General features: G+C 50.6%; 1 pseudogene across 1 annotated transcript; it reads right to left on the bottom strand.

Moving 5' to 3' along the window:
* Positions 1–10,265: 10,265 nt before the first annotated feature.
* On the bottom strand, positions 10,266–12,279 carry LOC310850503 (large ribosomal subunit protein uL13 pseudogene; annotated as a pseudogene). The gene is made up of 2 exons: positions 11,539–12,279; positions 10,266–10,310 (listed from the first exon to the last, which is right to left on the bottom strand). The product of its transcript is annotated as a large ribosomal subunit protein uL13 pseudogene (transcript).
* Positions 12,280–13,238: the final 959 nt, after the last annotated feature.

Genomic DNA, 13,238 nt, shown 5'->3' with positions numbered 1-13,238 from the left:
ACAAGAAGAAGAAAAGGAAGGTAATGCATAAAAGGAAGGTAATGGGTGATTAGCAAAGCAGATACAACAGATGGGTGTGAGCCCCTCCTTCCGTGAAACTCTTCCAGAGAGAGAGAGAGAGAGACAGAGAGAGAGAGAGAGAGAGAGAGAGAGAGAGAGAGTCCATTTGTAAAATGCAGCAAGCTGGAGCTGAAAGAAAGAGAGCCGTACCTGATTTCTGCAGGCATCCCAGACTGTGGCCATGGGAGAAGCAAGACTCTCATAGAGGGCTAATGCTGTGAGCTCTTCCATCCTAGCCTCAAGCTGTATATCTGTGTAAATAAACCATATATGCCAAAGACACCACAGTCTCCGCTGAGCCTCATTGCCAAAAGGGAACACCAGCGCTGAGTAAAGTGCCTGGAACCCTCGGGAGGTTGGAGTGGCCTGTGAAAATGTGTAAGACTGGTTCTTTTGACAATGCATCTCCTTTGGTCTCATCAAAAATATCCGGTAACATTGTTTTGGACAACAAGCAACAGGGCTGCCTGAAGATGTGAGCCTCCTTCGGAAAGGGGTTCCCCTCGAGGCCAAAGAGCCAAAGCTGCTCACTTTGTGGGGCCCACGAGAGACACCCTGAGCCAGTGAAGGCTGACCATCTCCCCCAGGAGCCAGTGCTGAGCCTGCTTCTTCCTGTGGGGTGGTGGAGAAATGGGAGGGGGCGCTGGCTGGGTGCAAGAGAGAGAAGAGGGGTTCAGGGATGGTGGGAAGCAGAGGGGCAAATGTCTGGGGTGATGGGAAGACCTGATGGCAACCAACAGGGGTCTGGCCAGGTGGGGCAGGAGGGCTCCTGTGGAAGAGAACCCTTGGCTGGAGTGGCTGCCTCAAAGAAGAATTGCAAGGAGTCAAGTCCATGATTCTAAGAGCCCCAGAAGAGCCCCAAAGCAGCAGCTGGATCAGGCCAAAGGGCAGCCATCAGTTCCAGGATCCTGTTTCCCATTGTTGCAGGAACCGCCCCCCCCCCCGATCATTCAGTTTGTACAAACACGACACACACACACTCACACATGACATACGAGATGCTTCTGTTATAAATTAATAGAAAACCAGCCGTACATCGGATCTGTACCGTTCCACTTTTATTTTACACTATGAAGGAAGGACTATCAAAGGGGAGGAGACTTGACACATGGCAGCCAACACTCCACAGCGAGCTCTACCCAGTTGGCATGCCAGCCTTGATGCTCCTAGATAGAAGATCATTACACTCACAAAGGACCTGCATATGGAAGTGGATTCAGTACGGACTGAAACAAAGGACAGTGACCAGCCCTTCCCTCTGGAGACAGGAAACAGTGAACTCCCCTTTGTCTCCTGGAAATGACTCATGGGGAGGGGGAAAGGAGGAACTGGCCAGGTGACAAGACACTCAGGTTACCACCACAACTCCTCCCTCAGCCCCTCCTCTTTGTGATGTGTCAATGATGTAGCCATGATGTAATCTTAGGGGTGTAGCTTGGGGGCTTAGCAGCTAATAAAAGTTTGGGTTCTCTTTTATTCCGGGCTTCCACCTTGTGCCACCTGGTGGCAGGTGGGAGTCCTGTCGGGACAGTCTTCAATCAAGACCAAGCCGAATGGCTGCTGTTTTGCTCTGATATTCCTGGCTGGGGTCCTTGTTTTTTTTGTCCAAGGGAGCCTTCAGATTTCTCCGTTAACACCATTGTTGCCAGCCAGGAAAGTCCACAGGCAGGAGCAAGCTTGTTTTCTCCTGCTCCGGAGGGCAGGACTCGAATCCATGGCTTCAAGTTGCAAGAAAGGGGGTTCTGACTAAACACCAGGAAGAACCTTCTGATGGTAAGAGCTGTTTGACAGTAGAACAGACTCCCTTGGGAGGTGGTGGACTCTCCTTCCTTGGGGGTTCTTATGTAGATGCCACCTGTCAGGGATTCTTGAGCTGTGATTCCTGCATTGCAGGGGTTGGACTAGATGACCCTTGGGTCTCTTCCAACTCTAAAGCTGTATACCTGAAGGAGCGTCTCCACCTCCATCGTTCTGCCCAGACACTGAGGTCCACCTCCGAGGGCCTTCTGGCGGTTCGCTCACTGCGAGAAGCCAAGTTACAGGGAACCAGGCAGAGGGCCTTTTCGGTGGTGGTGCCTGCCCTGTGGAACGCCCTCCCATCAGATGTCAAAGAAAAGAACAACTACCAGACTTTTAGAAGACATCTGAAGGCAGCCCTGTTTAGGGAAGCTTTTAATGTTTAACAGACCACTGTATTTTAATACTTTGTTGGAAGCCACCCAGAATGGCTGGGGAAACCCAGCCAGATGGGCAGGATATAAATAAATCATCATCATCATCATCATCACCACCACAGTGCCAGGCCTTCTGCTCTTCCCTGTTGGGCACAGATTGCTCTGCCCAGCATCAGGCCTTTCTGTGCCCAGTTCTCCCACCTTCCGTTTTCCTAGCCGCCCTCCTACAGATGTTGCGGGGGAGGGGGAGGCACGGACTCAGCACAGTGTATTCCAAAAAACGTTAAACAGTAGCTTCAGAAAGCAAACCATTATCCTCCCTCGGCAATGCTTCTTTGGGTTATTTATTTTATTTATATATAAGTTTCTATGGCGCTCCTCAGCTCCCCCAGGGTTTCCCAGAGCTGCTCACAAATTATTAGAAACAGAAAGGATGACAATGGAGCGCTAGGATGGCAGAACAAGGGGGACCCAGCGAGGGAGGGCAAGAGCCAAGCCAAAATGGAGCCGGCCGAACAATTAACCCAGAGCAAGCAATGGAAGTGCCATTGGGCCAAGAGATCCAATGCTGATTTGGTCCAGTTATGCAGAGCAGAGATAGGAGATACTGCTCCTGTATTTGCAGAACAGCTGCCAGAGATATTCCTGATGCTGTTCAGCCCAGGAGGGGGAGGGAAGCAGACCGTGAAGAAAGGCTGCTCTGTCTTCCATGTGAAAGCCCTTCAGATATTGGGAGATGGCTATCATATCACACCTCAGGGCTTAGCCACAATACTACTACTCCTTTATTACTTATACCCCAGCCACTCTGGGTGGTTCCAACAGAAGATTAAAAATACAATAGAACATCAGTCATTAAAAGCTTCCCTAAAAAGGGCTGCCTTCAGATGTCTTCTAAACGTCAGATAGTTGTTGATTTCCTTGACATCTGATGAAAGGGTGTTCCACAGGGCGGGCGCCACCACCGAAAAGGCCCTCTGCCTGGTTCCCTGAAACTTTGCATCTTACAGGGAGGGGACCATCAGAAGGCCTTTGGAGCTGGACATCAGTGTCCAGGCAGAATGATGGCGGTGGAGATGCTCCTTCAGGTCTACTGGACCTTTGAGGCCGTTTAGGGCTTTCAAGGTCAGCACTTTTGACCCGCTCTTTCCAGGCACTGGTCTGAGCTCAAACGCACCATCTCCAAGCCTTGCTTCTTTGCCCCCGAGGTTCCCCTGCAGAAAACACTCTTTAATGCTCAATCAGAGCCAAAGTCAATGTAAATTTCCTGTGGATTGATTACCATTTGTTCTGATTGAGCTTTAAAAAGCAGGGTTTTGTGGGGAAAACTCGGGGGGGGGGGAGGCACTCAGACATGGTGTGGTCTGACCAAGGCAGAAGAGAGTGTTACTCTGACTTCCCTCGATTGGGACACTAGACTTCTGTGGATGCAGCCTAGAGTAGCATTCATGTTTTTTGCTGCTGCATCACACTGTTGTCTCTGTTAAGCTTGTGTTCCACCAAGACCGAGCATAGCTGTCTACTCTTCCCTTTTCTTGCGAGGAATCCTATTCGGAATAAGGGAATTTCCCTTTAAAAAAAGGGAAAGGTTGACAGCTATGCCTAGATCTTTTCCACAAGTACTGCTGACTGCCCCTCCCAGCTTGGTGAATGAGAGGTCCTGCCCCCTCCTCAAATAAGCTCAGCTGGCAACTGGAGCTGAGTCCCTGTTCTTCTTCTCCAGTACCCACTGAGCTCATTACTCTTGGACTTGAATGCTTTATGCAAAGTGGTTTCCACTCCCCTGAGGAGCTGTGAGCAAAAACCATCTTTCCAAAGTTGAGCTGAAATAATCAAGGGTTTTCAAATTCATGAATCAAAGAGGCATGTTTGTTTCCTCTGGCAAATACTTGAATCCAAATTTATGGCCTTCAAGAATCTCAGTCACCTTCCCTGCTTCTGATTAATTTGCTTGTTTTGCGTTTCACAATCTGCAATTCATAATCTGGGAATTTGCAATTTAATAATTCACACTTTGTGAATCTGCAATCTCCTTTCTTAAAAAAACAAAAATTAGGTAATGAAAGAGCCACGAGGCTCCCAGAGGTTTGTGCTAAAGCTGAACCTCTTCGCAACCCCCAAAACCTCCAGTCAGGTCATGATAATCCTAAACTCAAAAATCTGACCCACAGAAAGCCCGCAAATGCAGCAACCGGAAAAGGAACGAGAATTGTCTAATCTCTAGATTTCCAAAGAGAGGATAGGTCTTGATCATCTGGGTTGTTGCTGCAGACAAATATCACTGGGAAGAGCAGGAAGGCAGGTTCTCCTCCAAATGCCACTTCACTCACCTAGACTACATCCAGACCCCTGCTGTGGAGCTTCTGGGGGTCATCAGTGGTTGCCTCTGATGGGAGGGGGGGAGAAATAAATGACAGGATCCTAGAACTGTAGAGCTGGGAGGGACTCCAACGGTCATCTAGCCCAACCCCCTGCAATGCAGGAATCACAGCTAAAACATCAGAAACCTGATCCTAATATTTAGTCAGAAACTCCTTTCTTATCATTTGAATCCATGGATTTAGGATCTCCTATCTGGAGCAGCAGAAAACAAGCTTGCTCCACACAGCAGCCCTTTTGGTATCTGAAGATGGCTTTCATGTCCAGGCTGAACATATCCAAGCTCCTTCAACCGTTCCTCATATGGCTTGGTGCCCAGACCCTTGATCATCTTGGTTGCCCTCCTCTGCCCACCTTCCAGCTTGTCAACATCCTTCTTAAATTGTGATGCCCAGAACTGGACACAGGACTCCAGGTGTGGTCTGACCAAGGCGGAATAGAGTGGAACTATAACTTCCCTTGATCTGGACACTGGACTTCTAGCATTTGGGCTTTTTTTGCTGCTGCCTCACCCTGTGGACTCATGTTCAGCTTGTGGTCTGCTAAGACCCCAAGATCCTTTCCACATGTCCTGCTAGTGAGCCAGGTGCCCCCCCCCCCATTTTATATTTGTGCAGCTGGTGCAGAACTTTATAGTTGTCCCTACTGAAATTCATATTTTTAGTTTTGGCCATAGGAGCCATAGGCGCTTAGGTCCTTTCGCCCCCCGCAATAAAATATTTGAGGGGGCTGGTTCCCTCGAAGCTGATGGACATTGCCATTCAAATGGTTTGTGTGTGCCATGTCATGTGATCGATTATGCAGTGAGGGGGGGCTTACCTGCCCCCACCCATACTTTTATTCAATTTGGCACCCCTGGTTTTGGCCCAGTTCTCCAATCTCTGGAGGTCTTCTCGAATCCTGTTTGGTCTTCTGCATTCGCTGCCTCTCCCTGTTTGGTGAGTGAGAAGTCCAGCTCCTCACCTGATAAGGAAAAATCCTGGAGTACTGATTTACTCCACTGCCCAGTTCATTGGGATGCCACTCCCCGCAGGTCCCTCTGGTCAGCAAAAGAAGGAGTCTCCAGCCAAGTTAAGGAAGCAGAACAGTGGTCAGGAGACCTGGTCTTTATTTGCTGCAACAAGGTTCAAACACACAAAGAGTAGGGTTGCATGAACCTTTAAGACCTCACCCCATTTCCCATAATTTCCCCCTCCCTTCCCCACAGGTAGACGGGGTTTGTGGCACTGAGTGGGGGCTCACCTGGGCGGGTGCCACCCACCTGCTTGGGCCACAGGAGGTGGGCCTAAGGCCAAAGAAAAGAGGCTAACCTCGTTGTCCAAGCCTATTTCGCTGTTCTTCCTTCCAGGATCAAGATCATCAGGAGCGTGTCCAGGCGGCTGGACTGAGGTAAGTAACTGGCCTCTTTCCGTTTTGCCTGGATAGGGCAAAAATACATTTTTCAATAGCATCATCGATTCATCACAAATATGTCACAAAGTGGAGTGTTTGGCATGTAGAAACATGAGCCCATCACCCACCCCTGTCAATAGGAGAGGAAGAAGAAGAGTTTGGATTTGATATCCTGCTTTATCACTACCCGAAGGTGTCTCAAAGCAGCTCACAATCTCCTTTCCCTTCCTTGCCCACAACAAACACTCTGTGGGGTGAGTGGGGCTGAGAGACTTCAGAGAAGTGTGACTGGCCCAAGGTCACCCAGCAGCTGCAGGTGGGGGAGCGGAGAAGCGAACCCGGTTCCCCAGATTACGAGACTACCGCACTTCACCACTACACCACGCTGGGTCTCAATAAACCCAGGTCCCAACACCTTTTAACTATCCTCTCCCCCAATTAACAGTAGAAGTATTTACACACCCCCCCCCCGCTGCAGGCTTTCCTGCACTTCTCCTTTGAAAGTATTAGGATTCAATCCAACACCCTAGTGGGGTTCGGTGTGGGGTGAGTGCTGCTCTCCATCCCCTCCGGCCTCCTATTGTGTGGCTAAGTTCCCACCTTGTGTGATCTTCCAGAGGAGTCATTAGCCCTTGGAACCAAGGAACTAGTATTGACACATCTCCCTGGCTGCAAGACTTTCCTGTGCTTCTCCTTTGAAAGTATCAGGACGCAATCCACCATCCCGTCTTGATCGCCTCCTGCCACCTTGTGGAGGGGGGAGTAGTACGTGACCTTACGCTTGAGAAATTATGGAGTCATGGGGAGCTCTGGGTTCCCCTCTTCCAGAGGAGTCATTAGCCGTTGGAACCTAGGAAATTGGTCAAACCATTGAATTTTGGCACTTATTTGAAGCTTCTACAGTTTTCTATATTGGATAGTCAGACGAAGCAGTACGATTCATGATATCCGGTTATTGCTACAATTTTATAGGCTGCTTTTCTGAGCCTCTTTGCTGTTGTGCATGTCTGGTGCCTGTGCCAAGGGTTATTGTCCTGACCTTAGTTCGAGGCAGTGATGGGGACTTGGGATTTTTGGGGAGTCGTTTAACTGCCCCCACCCCCATTCCTGGTTTTAACAGCTAAAAGAGCCTCTTCTGGCCGCTGGTCAGGCTGCTTCGCTCTCTCTGCTCTCCAGAAGCCACTGTGCCCATCCTCACTCCTGCCAGGAGTCCTTTCCCAGTTCTGTTCATGGCAGGGATTTCTGGAGATTGGGGAGCCTCAGACCCTCCCCACAAACTTTGGAATGGCACATTCTGACACTCAGCGCCTTGAAACAAAGCCATCCTGCCCAGCCCCCCCTCCCCGCAAACAGGCGGTCTGTTCTTAAGTCCCCCCTCAGCCCCCAGCAGGAGACCCCTCTGTGCAAAACTCCTACAGCTCCATAAACGCCGAGCTATAAAAACGCCACCTGCTTCTTTAGATTCCCCCCCCCTTCCATCTGGGCACTTTATGGAGAGGTTTTACCACCTCCTGCACTTTTACAAGCCCTTTGCAAAAAACGAGGCTGCTAAACACACCAGGCCAAATGCTGAGATGCAAATGGGGGGGCGTAGGGGGGGCAGGGCTGAGACCTTGGGAGGCTGCAGTAGGTCAGGGGAGAAGAAGGAAAAGCCTGCGCTTCAGACGAGGCAGCATCTTCTCCTTCTGCCAACTGAAAGGCAGGCGTCTTGGCATCGGGTTGTGGACAGCGTCTTCCATGCGGCAAAAAGCCCATCAGGGTTTCTAGGGGAGGACAGCTGGCCTCCTCTTCCCCCGCTCCTCCCCGCCTTCTGAGCAGCAGAGACGGCATAGGAGGTTCTGGAGAAAGGGTAAAAATAGCCGCTTATTCCCTGGGCCCCACTGGGGGTCGCAGAAGTGGGGTGTGCCAGGCCTGGCCCGGCAGATGGGGCCCTGCGCTCCACAGCGACCCCTCTCCCTGCTTGCTAGGCTGGGAGGGAAAGGTTGTGGGACCCCAGCAAGGAAGCGCATTGCTCACGCGGACAGATTTGCCTCCAGGGAAAGCCCCGTCGCCATGGCGCTGCTCTGCCGGTGGACACACACACAGAGCAGGATCCATAGCGTCATAGAATGGTGGAGTTGGAAGGGACCCCAGAGGGTCATTTGGTCCAACCCCATGGAAAGGGAGTCCACCACCTTGCTAACAGAGAAATCTGAGGGCTCCCTTTGACAAAAAGAACAAGGACCCCAGCCAGGAATACCAGAGCAAAACAGCAGCCAGTCGGCTGGGTCTTGATTGAAGACTGTCGCCACAGGACTCCCACCTGCCACCAGGTGGAACAAGATGGAAACCCTGAACAAAAGAAGACCCCAACCTTTATTAGCTACTAATCCCCCAAGCTACACCCCTAACACTACATCATGACTACATCATTGACACATCACAAAGAGGAGGGGCTGAGGGAGGAGTTGTGGTGGTAACCTGAGTGTCTTGTCACCTGTCCGGTTCCTCCTTTCTGCCTCCCCATGAGTACTTTCCAGAGGACAAAGGGGAGTTCGCAGTTTCCTGCCCCCAGAGGGAAGGGCTGGTCACTGTCCTTTGTTTCAGTCCGTGCTGAATCCACTCCCATATGCAGGTCCTTTGTGAGTGGAATGATCTTCTGTCTAGGACCATCAAGGTTGGCATGCCAACTGGGGAGGGCTTCCTATGGGCTTGGGGGATTGTGGCTGCCTTGTGTCAAGTCTCCCCCCTTTGATAGTCCTTCCTTCATAGTGTAAAATAAAAGTGGAACGGTACAGATCCGATGTATGGCTCTGATTTTCTATGAATTTATAACAGAAGTGTCGCGTATGTCATGTGTGAGTGTATGTGTGTGTCGTGTTTGTACCAACTGAATGATTGGGAGGGGTTTTCCTGCAACACCTTTCGAGGGGGGGGGTCTGCTCTGTCTCCACGGCTGGAGACAGCGACGCTTCCGGATCCCAGTTGCTGGAAACCTCAGGAGGGAAGAGTTGCTCTTGTGCCTGGATCCTGCTTGTGGGTTTCTCAGGTGGGGCACCTGGCCAGCCCCCGTGTGGAGACGATGCTGGGCCAGAGGGGATGCTGGCTTCATCCAGCAGGCTCTTCTGCTGCCCTTAGTGAGCTCAGCAGAGCAAGGCTCTGGTTCAGCATGATTCCTGCACTGCAATCCTATGCGTCTATGCCAGGGGTCAGCAAACTTTTCCAGCAGGGGGCCAGTCCACCCTTGGGGGGGCTGGACTACAGTCCATACCTCGGGTTGAAGTAGCTTTGGGTTGAGTGTTTGCGGGTTGCACTCCGTGGCGACCCAGAAGTAATGGAGCGTGTTAATTCCGGGTTTCGCCACCTGCCCATGCACAGATGCTCAAAATGACGTCACGCGCATGCGCAGAAGCGGCAAATCGCGACTCGCAGGCATGGGTTGCATTCACTTCAGGATGCAAACGGGGCTCCGGAACGGATCCTGTATTAAAAGAAGAAGAAGAATGAATTCCTACGCCCCACAAATAACCCAGAATTGCCTTTTAAATAAAAGGACACATTCTACTCATGTAAAAACAGGCTGATTCCCAGACCGCCTGCTGGCCAGATTGAGAAGGCGATTGGGCCAGATCCGGCCTCCGGGCCTTAGTCTGCCTACCAGTGGTCTATGCAGAGCTCATGAAGCAAGGGTGTCTTTCTGTTCTATGGAGATGGGATAAAACGTGAAGAGGCGGAGGGAGCCCTCCTCCCCACTGCCGTGTGATCCATCAGGGATGTTTCAGTGGCAGCATGATTGAGAGCAATCAGAGCAGGCAAGCCCCCTCTCTCCCCTTCTGGGAGGCTTTCCAGACAAACATAGGGAGTTAGCGGGTGTCAGGATGCTGTCAGCGTCTCCTGGCTGGTTGCCCAGGAAATTATAAAGACGAGGAAAAGTTTCTTACAATTCTTTTTTTTATTCCAGTCTTTACAGAGAGAGGCTCTAGAACCCAGCCTCTTGGATAATGGTGTTGTCCCGAGTGACTCCACCTGCCCATCTCTCCAACAGCTTCCTCATTTGTCGTCGTCGTCGTCACCTCCTCTTTGAGCTCTTTGCTCTCCTATTTTAAGGCTCGCTGGGTTCTGGGAGATGGAGGGTCTGGGATGTTTTCCATTGACAATGTGTCAGCCGGGTGTTGTTCTGGTTCCCCCATGATTCCCCAACTTTCCCCCTCTGAGCTGTGACCTCCCTCAACCTCCTGTTGTAAATCTGTACTGTCTTCCTCTTGCTCCTCCCCGGAAGGGTCAGGAAGGAGAGGTAGTCTCCACCATTCCTCCTCTGCCCACGCCCTGAAATCAGGGGCCAGGTGTTGGGATGCGTCTGGGGAGACGGGGGCATTTGGCAGACCCCCAGATGGTCCAGCCCCCAGGCGGCAGCCAGGCGAACTCCGGTTCTCGGAACAGCATCAGTCAGAGACCTTTAGGGACTTGGCACGCTCTAATCAGCAGAGTGAGTAACTTCTCACAACGGAAGTGGTGGACAGAGACATAAAAGGTAAAGGGACCCCTGACCATTAGGTCCAGCCATGGCCGACTCTGGGGTTGCGGTGCTCATCTCGCTTTACTAGCCGAGGGAGCCAGCATGACTAAGCCGCTTCTGGCGAACCAGAGCAGTGCACGGAAACGCCGTTTACCTTCCTGCCGGAGCAGTACCTATTTATCTACTTGCACTTTGACATGCTTTCGAACTGCTAGGTTGGCAGGAGCAGGGACCGAGCAACAGGAGCTCACCCCGTCACGGGGTTTCGAACCGCCGACCTTCTGATTGGCAAGTCCTAGGCTCTGTGGTTTAACCCACAGCGCCACCCGCGTCCCGGACCAAGACATGTGTAAATGTTATTTACAGGCGTTTATTCAGCATAGTTCAGGAACAAAGGAAAAAAACATGCCTGCTTCCCTTCGTGTCCAAGCAATACAGCAAAAGCGATATACAAAACGGAAGTCCCCAGCAGACTGTGCTGGAAGTAAACAGGCATGCGACACACAACAGTCATGCCTGTTCCTTTTAAGGTGGAATGGAGCTATATCCTAAGACCAGGTCCCCCCTCCAGCAGCACCTTGGAAGGGGCGGATTGAATCATCCCTTGCAAGCCACTTGGTGAACAGCTGCCCAGATGTTCTTCCCTTTCCACTGCACCAGGTTAGAAAGCCTCTCCACCAGCCTCCTCAGCACAGTCCCCCCCCTCCCGCCACCTGCCCCTCACACGGCTCAATTAACCGCAACGCAGAGGCCAGAAGTGACAGAAGGCAGCCTTGGCTAAGCGGCTCCTTGGAGCTCCTTTGCTGCTGCAGCACCAGGCAGAAGCGCCCCCCCCGCCTCCTTCACCCCCAAGATTCACACACAACCTCTGCGATACCTGTAACGCTGGACTAGATTGTCCTGGGGGGGGCCTTCTAACTCGGAGGGATTTAGATTAGGAGAAGGTGTTTTATTTGGGAATGACCCTTCCTCTTTGCATTTGTGAGAATGCAAATACCTATTTCGGCAGATCACTATCACTATCTGTACGCAGCTGACCTCCAGAAGATTTTGGGACAAGGTTGCAAAACCTTCTAGAACAAGTATGGTATCCATTGATGCTTTAGGCAGACTTTGCTTGTTTTTAACCGGAATGCCGTAATGTTTCAAGATGTCTGTATATTCTGCAATCTTGCCCTCCACATTTCTCTCTGCCTGCTTTTTGGAGTTTCTTCAGTTCCTTCTTCTTTGTGTAATGAATCTTGGCCTTTGCCTTGCGCTTCTCCTCCAGGGTAGCTGTGATGGCTTGGTACTTCCACCCAACCTCATGGGCAAGGCGACCCAAATAGGCAAACTTGGGTGTGGGCTTGAGGCGGACCACTTTCAGAGCTGCAGGGACCACCATCCTCTTGCGCTTATCTAAGGAGGAGGGATGTCATCAAAGACCTTCAGCCGCTCCAAGGCAGCCTGACCCCGTTTGGTCTTGAGTGGGAGCATTCCTCGCACTGTCCTCCAGAAGATCCGGCTAGGGGCACAGAAGTGGTAAGGACCACGGGACAGGTTGGTGTTCATACCCTTACGCAGGAAAGCAAGGTACCTCAGTTTGTTACGGTAGAAGTTGCCGGATATGTTGATCCCTTCACATCGATGGACTACCACTTTGCGCCCCAGCAAGACTTGCTCAGCCACAATGGCAGCCAAATGACCCAGCAGGTGGCCACATCCATCAGTCACCAATACCTTTGGCTCCGCCATGGCTGCTCCTTGGCGGCCGAATGAAAAAGACTTAGGCAGACTTTGCTGAGTATTATTCTTTAATTAATTGCACATTGAAATGGAAAAATAATTCTGTATGGGTCTGTATGTGTACTGCTAAAAACAGTATGACATGGGAATTTCCACTGAGCTAAACAGAAGCTCTCAGAGAGCCTAACAGTTCAACGATTAGCTGAGAATGTATCTCTGCTAGCTCTCAGGAGGTGTTTAACTTAGATCACATGAGGTATTCAGTTGCAAGTCTCCATTTTGGGTGTGTGAGTTCGTTCTTTGCTCTGAAAGCAACCAAAGAGAAAAGTCTGCAAAACTCTCTCTCTCTAAGGAGATCAGCCTCAGGCTAATGGAGATTGTTTGGTGAGACAGAGCTTTAATTTCAGCTCTGGATGAAGTTATCTCATTATTCTAAGATGTTCTACCTGTGCTGGGACCAGCACATGATATTATGCAACAATCTGGATGTAACATTATTTGGTTTATGCTTGTTTTGAAGTAAGTTTTGTTAGTAAAGCTTTTGAACTATATTTTGGATTGGACAATTTTTATTTCAAGGAGTCAGTTTTTATTCATCGCATGGCTTCCAAATGCACCATATTACTAACCGCAATTGACCTGGGCTATCTTCTCCTCTTTATGTTTCCCTCTGAACGAAGAAATCACTCTCAGGCTTTTTAAGTAAAACAATAAAATATAAGGTTTACTCACATCAAAAGTATTGCCAGGATTCATCAGAAGCAGTGTTGAAAATCAGGCAGCCCATAAACTATGCAAGTCCATAAAGGTAAAAGTAAAGGGACCCCTGACTATCACCAACTCTAGGGTTGCGGTGCTCATCTCGCTTTATTGGCCGAGGGAGCTGGCGTTCAGCTTCTGGGTCATGTGACCAGCATGACTAAGCCGCTTCTGGCGAACCAGAGCAGTGCACGGAAACGCCGTTTACCTTCCTGCCGGAGCAGTACCTATTTATCTACTTGCACTTTGACATG

Source organism: Podarcis gaigeae (genome assembly GCF_964106915.1).
Source record: "Podarcis gaigeae genome assembly, chromosome: 8".
NCBI classification, from domain to species: Eukaryota; Metazoa; Chordata; class Lepidosauria; order Squamata; family Lacertidae; genus Podarcis; species Podarcis gaigeae.
This window is presented reverse-complemented; position numbering and strand designations above follow the sequence as displayed.